Source organism: Lygodium microphyllum, chromosome 18, assembly GCF_053477565.2.
Source record: "Lygodium microphyllum isolate KBCC chromosome 18, Lygodium_microphyllum_v1.1.10, whole genome shotgun sequence".
In the NCBI taxonomy this organism is placed as follows: Eukaryota; Viridiplantae; Streptophyta; class Polypodiopsida; order Schizaeales; family Lygodiaceae; genus Lygodium; species Lygodium microphyllum.
This window is the reverse complement of record NC_141152.1, coordinates 76,993,323-77,000,929: the sequence shown is the minus strand read 5'-3', so window position 1 is coordinate 77,000,929 and position 7,607 is coordinate 76,993,323. Positions and strand designations below refer to the sequence as shown.

At 39.6% G+C, this 7,607-nt stretch overlaps 1 pseudogene; it reads right to left on the bottom strand.

Moving 5' to 3' along the window:
- Positions 1-658: 658 nt before the first annotated feature.
- Positions 659-1,063, bottom strand: LOC148021041 (rac-like GTP-binding protein 5 pseudogene; annotated as a pseudogene).
- Positions 1,064-7,607: the final 6,544 nt, after the last annotated feature.

Here is a 7,607-nt window from a genome sequence, read left to right as displayed (position 1 = left end):
CATGGCAACTTCTAATATGTGATACACAACACATTTGCCAAAATGAGACTCTTCTCTCATATTTACCAATGCTCTTTTTGCAAGTTTGATCCCATCACCAACAGAATCTACCTTGTCAGCAGAAAGTTTGGCAGCTAGTAACAGTGCAGAGATGTCATTGGGCTTCTCTAACTGATGCAATGACTTTTCCAATAGATTCAATGCTACCTTTCTTTCACCTGCCCCACTGAGTGATCTTCTCAAACATAAGTACTTTATCAACGACAAGATCCAGCTTATTTTCGGCTGTCTGATGTACTTTCCTTTATGGTTTGCAGATTGCAATCATACCCTGCAGAGATGATGTACTCCCCATGTTGAATCTGGTCAAAGCTTGCACTCACATTCCTTTTGCATTCGCCTAATCTTCAGTTAGAAGTTCAGAGCCATCGGTTATCTGAAAAGCAGTGCTGCTCACAACTCTTCAAACTACTTCCATAGTGAACCGTGCGAATGGTGTACACATAACTTAAGGTCACCAATCGAGTGTCAGCATCATACAGTAAAAGACTATTTCAGCCTGGGAGAAGCATTATACCAAAATGCAGTATGACTTGACTACCATGACATATGTTTAGAGAAACTCTGATGTTTCCAAATGCCCGTATGAGCATACCTATTACATAACCCCACAATTTTTCTGATGCGATTTTCTGTTTCCTCTTCCTTTGCCTTGGAGGTTGTAGCACAACCCTGATTGCAGCATCAAAAACAACCTTCACATTCTGTTGTGTTTTTTCAATATAGACAGCAGCTTCTATCTGCTTTTGAAGTTCCTCTCCAAGAGCAGTGCTAATAGGGACAGCACCAGGATGGTCCATAAAGAATTGTTTGTCATCTCTTAGATCAAGTTTGGTTCTGCAACCTGTTATAATCTTCTTGGCCTGCTGTATCCCAGAGTCCAAGGTTGACGGTAAATCCATCAACAATAACATTGGCACTGAAATTGTCAAACAAGAAGGCAGGTCTTGCCTACTGCCCCATCTCCCACAGTCACACACTTAATGAATCTGGGATTGTTCATAATGATGGGTGGACAGAAATGTGAAAGCTTTGATGATGGAAGGGAGCAGCTGGTGTTGTCATTCACATGTCTCTATTGCTGTTGTGCATGCCCAGCTCTCGAAGTGAGAGAACCTGGTATGATGGGTACTGGTCAGCATACACAGGGAGAGGGCCCTACTTGCTTCAGGCTGTAAGAAATCAATGGTTCCTCTTGCTTCAAACCCCTCTTCACTATATTACCCACGTAAAATAAAAGAGCAAACATAACCACTAAGTATGTACAAAGTATCAAATCACACACACAACTTTTGGGTGGTTTTCACACCTCGAATGCGCAGCAATACGACACCGCGCCTGTGGATCCCAGAGACGGTAACCCATCTTGCCTGCATCCCCATAACCAAGGAAAGTGCATTTGACACTCTTAGGATCTAGCTTACTTCTTTTGTCCTTGGGCACATGGCAAAATGCCTCACATCCAAAGACATGAAGATGCGCATAAGAGGGAGGTTTTCCAGTCCATACCTCCTCTGCAACTTGGAAATCCAAATCACTGGAAGGTGATTTGTTTATGACATGCACAGTTGTATTAATTGCATCAGTCCAAAATCTCTGTGGTAGGCCTGCATGGTTAAGCATACTGCGTACATGCTCCTGGATGGTTCTATTCATCCGCTCAGCCAAACCATTCGGGGAGGATGTAGGGGGACGGTCAATTGACGCTTAATACCCCTCTCATCACATAACTGCTCAAAAGCACATGAGACATACTCATCCCCATTATCTGTCCTTAGGCATTTTAGCCTATACCCAGACTGGTTCTCAACCAATGCAAGGCATCTCTGAAACATAGCCAAGACATCAGATTTTAGCTTAATAGGATAAGCCCAAACTTTTTGTGAAAAATCACCTATGAAAGTAACAAAATACTTTGCACCACCCATAGATTGACAAGGCGTGGGCCCACAGACATCCGAATGTACCAATGCCAAGGGCTCATCATTCGTGGCCTACTAGACTTCTTATGCGTAGACCTAGTCTGCCAGCCATAAAGACAATGCTCACATGAATTAAAACATGCATAATCAAGGGGTGGTAAAGTACTATAAACCAGAAAGAATTTTCATTCCCTTCAAAGACATATGGCCCAAACGGGCATGCCAAAGAGATACATGGGGGATAGAACCCACCACAGACAAAACATGATCAAGGAAAGAAGCGTATACAATCAAGGAATAGAGGTTTCTAGCCTTGGCACCTCTCGCAATCACAAGTCTGCCACGAGTGACCTTCCATGTAGAGTCTTCAAAAGATACATGATAACCCGTGTAATCAAGCTGCCCAACTGATAGGAGACTACGTGTCAAAGCAAGTACATGACGCACATCTTGCATAACAAAATTGCTGCCAGAAGAAAACTGCAGCCTAACATCACCAATGGCCACAATATCAAGAGAGCTGTCATCACCCAAGCACACAGAACCTGAAACAGTACAATATGAATGAAACCAATCTCTGCAATGTGTCACATGAAAGGATGCGTCTGAGTCCAAGAGCCAACACTGTGCATACATAGAGTGTATCTCTATCATCTGTGAAGCACTAGAAGAAGTTGCAAGGATATAATAATCATCATCAATATCCTCAGGTTACATGACATTGATCTCTTCAATTTTAACACTCGAATTTGCAGGCATTATGCTGCGATCAGAAGAGTTATCATGTACTTTGTCTTTTCCCTTATCTTTGCGCCTTTCATTGCACAGTTCATGACATTGTGGCCTAATATGGCCCTTTTTCCCACAACGGTGACAAGTAACATCTGCATTCTTGCCACAGGATTTGCTATGTGACTTTCCATGAGACTTGGACCGAGATTTTTGAGAATTCCGTCCACGGCCACTGCCACTGCCAGTGCCACTGCCATGCTTTCCATACCTATCATTCCTGCCTCTAACTGTCATAGCATGCAATACACGAGAGGCATCCAAATTCTTACGATTAACCTCTTCCTGCAGAAGAGAACTCTCAACATCAGATAATTTCAAGGTAGTAGTAGAGGCACATAATGCAGTGCAGAATATATCCCATGACTTATTAAGAGTACCAAGCAAGAAAAGAGGAGTGACATCCTCTGCCAAAGTGATGTCCTGCGAAGTCAAGTTCTTGAGTATAGCATGGAACTGGCTCAAGTGAGCAGACATAGTCACATTCTCCTTCATGTGCAGATCCATAAGCTGCTTCAACAAATACATCTGACTTGCTGGACTTTTCTTATCATAGAGATTCTTGATTTTATCCCACAACTACCATGCACTCTGTTCTTCCTCAAATACATTGTAATGAACCTATTTTGTTAGAGATAATACAATAGTGGACTTGCATAACTCATCAAGCTCAAGCCATTCCTCATCTAGCATAGTTGTAGACGGATGCCCGCTCAATCTCAATGGTTTGATCTACGATTTTTGCACCAACACCTGCCAAATCTGGCTCTTCCAATAAGAGTAATTCATACCATCAAGCTTAGTGACGTTGAAAATAGCATGATCAGTGGACAAACTCGCCATAATGCAGGCTGGAAGACTGTAGACAGTTCAAAACTACTTGTTGTTTAATGTAGAAAATGACCAAAAAATCTCCAAAATTGAGAGAAAATGGCGAGAAAAGTGTAAGCAAAGCTGCTACCCACTAAGTACTAGTGAAAGTACATCATTTTAGAATATTTCAACATGAAAAATCCATGTCAGTCCCGAGTTATATGCTTACTATAATAAATGACAGCAGGGTACTGTGAGAGGCAATTGCTGACCAAATCACTACACAAAGTCAAGAAATGACAGCCAAGACATGACTAGCCATAAACGGGCATAAATCAGTACCAAACAGTCATCAAGACCCTGAGCAAACACCCAAACATGTCACCAAAGCATTTGTCAGTGAGTTGGCATACCCCCTGGACAATAGAACAAAGTATACATAACACTAGCAAGACCTGACACTAGTAGGTGTATGCTCACAAGAGTGCAAAGCCCAAGCTCAGGTCAAAAGAAACTCCAAGATATCAATGCTGCATGAACCATGCAACATTTAAGTGTAAGAGATCCCAAAGTCTCAAGTATTTGTAAAATGCTCAAAATAGCATAAACCTCCTGCTCAATGTCGCCGGACACCTACTCACCACATTTTGGTGATTCTTTCATGCCTGAAATACCATGAGCTGTTCTAGAGGCACCCAAGTCATGTCGGATCCCTCGATGGAGTATGTGCATGTAGCAATGGTGCTTACAAAGTCTTCCAAAACCTGAAGGGGGGGGGGGGGGGGGGGGGGATCCAGCGATGAGAGGACGCTTTCAATGTTGAAGTTCATAGAGAAAACCTAGAATATCTCGTCACCCTGGTTGGCAAAGATAGTCTCGTGGATCCACTCATCAAAGTGTGTGCGAGCATCCATCGTAGCAGGTAGGAGGGATGTGGTGGATATAAAGAGATGAAGAGAGAAAGTGTGAAATGAAACAGTGAAACAAGAACTAAACTAGTTCTACCTTAAAAACCTTAAGTTTTAAACCATTAAGGATTGTTCGAATACAATATTTAGTTATGGCTTTACTTACATCTTTGTACAGTTTACATGCATATGTAAATGTGTTGATGTGGAAAGTGTATAACAAGTGTATGATTTTGCATAAATACCATAATTTTTAAATATTGCAAGTTTGTAAGCGACAATATTCTATTGGCTAAAAAAAGCTAAAAATTTACAAGTGTCGGATATTACAACTTGTGGTGTTGGGATTTTTAGGGAGACTCTACAATTTCTAAAATATGTGGAGCCACACACTTTCCATTGGTAACAGTATCCTTAGCTTGGCTTTGAATTTTCCTACCATCTAGTTTAAAATAGAAGCTAACAGGTGGATTCTGCATTAACATTGTAATTTCCTAGCGCATTATACTCAAGGGCCAATCATCCTCCATTTGCGACACTTGGGGTGTCGCGGCCCTCACAAATGATAGTAACATCCACAACAGCTACACTTTCACACATGTCTTAACCAAGGCACAACCATTTACCCTTGAGCATCCTCCATCTACGATACTTGAACACTAGGCATAAAGTTTGTCGTGCGACAAACTACATGTAATTGGAAAGGAAAGTTAGCCAATTCATCCCAAAGTAAGATAATAGTCAACTAAGAGAGAAAGTTTTTACCTGAAAGCCATATTCCTTGTTGTGACTCGACACTCCACTGTGTCAGGACTGTGAGTTATTTTTGATATCCAAGTTTTGTCTAGAATCCTTGTTACATAGTCTTGTGATGTATTTTTTATGATGCACGTGCTTTTGGTATGTCTCAAACCCTTACATTCCTTGAATATGTGTGCAAAAATTGCAATCGGTATGAACCAGCTTAGATGTACATTCTTTGACTGGTGCTTGGCTTCATAGAATTCAATATGTCTATGGAAATTTTTGTGCTATAGATGTGCAAAATGTCACTACTATGCAATGGCCATTCTATGCTATTGAGCTTCGATATGTGCATATACTCAAGGGTTCCATATTCTCGACTCCCCTAGGGTAATATGTACTTGGAGTCATAGAAAAAAACAAGGTCCTCTGCGAGTTGCTTAGTTGTACGCCTCTCAAAGAGCAATCTACCAATTTCGAGGTGGTAACAATTAAAAGAACCAGTGAAACTCTCAACATTTTGCCACTCACAGCAATCCGAAGGGTATACTTCTGTAAATACAAGACAAGTTGTTACATAAGTATTATGAAAGTTCTCATTCTCAATGAGTTGCAAATACTTACTGTTTGCAATGTTTCGTTGAAAGGGCACAGTGGGCGCAATGTGTATTTGTTTTTGCATGAATACATGTTATACAAACGCCTCTGTTACAAGGCGAGAATCAACTTTCCTTTGTCTAAGAGCTAAAATTTTACCCTTCCAGTGCTTTGATACATCTGCAATTGCAGATGCTTTCACCCTGAAAACTCCCTTCATACTTGGACACATATGTACCTAAGACGAGCAATGATACGTATTAGTGATCCAATTCCCTTCTTCATCTTTTCTATTTGTACTTCTATCGAGAGAATGCTTGTTCTTCTCTTAGGCATTATAACCTTTGCACTAGATGTAAAGAAGTATGTATTAACCCCTAAATAATAAGCATTTTAAGTCTGTCTAGTAATCACCAATATGCCATACAATTCAATATGGCATTAAGAGATGTTTACAATTTTGTAAATAGACATAAACATTGATATCGAAACACATGTGGATATATACATCAACACAAAGTATAGATTTAATTTCAAGACATCACTTTAATCATACCATTTACATGAAATATAATGAAAAGAATAGCACAAGAATACTTAGAGAATTTCGCCAAAATAAATTTTATTATAATGAAGAGGAGTCTGATTTGACTCAATACATTGTATGAAATGTGGGTATTATAGAGTAGTTGTTACAAGGATAGCAGCCACATGGCATGCAAGTCTTAATAGGCACATTGGATTGACACCTAAGATGTTCCAAGACTCAACACATTGTGTGTTATATGGATGATATGATACAAGAGTTTCATGGATCGTTGCCAATTGGCATGGAGATCCAAATGGACACATAGGACCAATAAAGTAGAGGATTTTTGAACTATCGACTTCCAGCAGATCCATATTATCCAACACAAAGGAATCACTCACCACATCAAAATAGTTGATGGAGAATTATATGCTTCACCTAAACCTTGTACAATACCTGCATGTACAAAAAAACACCAGCATGAATCCCTTTTAACAAAAATAATTGTATAAATCCCTTTTAGCAAAAAATATCTAGATAGCTGCATAAATAGAAGCAATAAAAAACGGGCCAATTTACCTATAAAATGATTTGTTGAAGATAAGATTGAATCATTGCTAATCAAAACCCATTGCAAATGATGGACATAAGAAAACATCAATCCTATCAAATATAAAAGTCACTAATTAAATGAATAAATTTTGGCACCACAAAATATGGTAGATTTACTTGAGCTACAGAATCTTTGCTCTACCTTGTGTTAAGTGCTGCAACAACAATTGATCCTTAAGTTAGAACTAGCATCAAACCCTATTGGAGTTTGTGTGAGTACACGAGAGAGAGAAAGAAATGAGCACCTATCCAATCTTGCCCAAATTGATCTCTGCAAAAGACAATTTTGCAAGAGCTAGTATTTACATGAAGATATACTTACTGAAAAAATATTAGAAAAGAGGAAACATACACAGAGAAAGAGAGAGGGAGAGAGAGATAAGCACTTATGCAATGTCACCCAAAATGATCTCTGCAACAAAACAACAACAAGGGTTAGAACTAAGATTGTGTTGCATTGAAAAGATATCAGCAAAAAAAAACCAAACAGAGAGAGAGATTAACACCTTTGCCTCTTGCCCCAAATAAACTCTACAAGAAAACAACAATTAGAACCAACATCAAATTCTATTGAGCACGTAAATCCACTGATATTCGTTGAACTCCATTTGTGGATCTATTCTGTGCATGTCA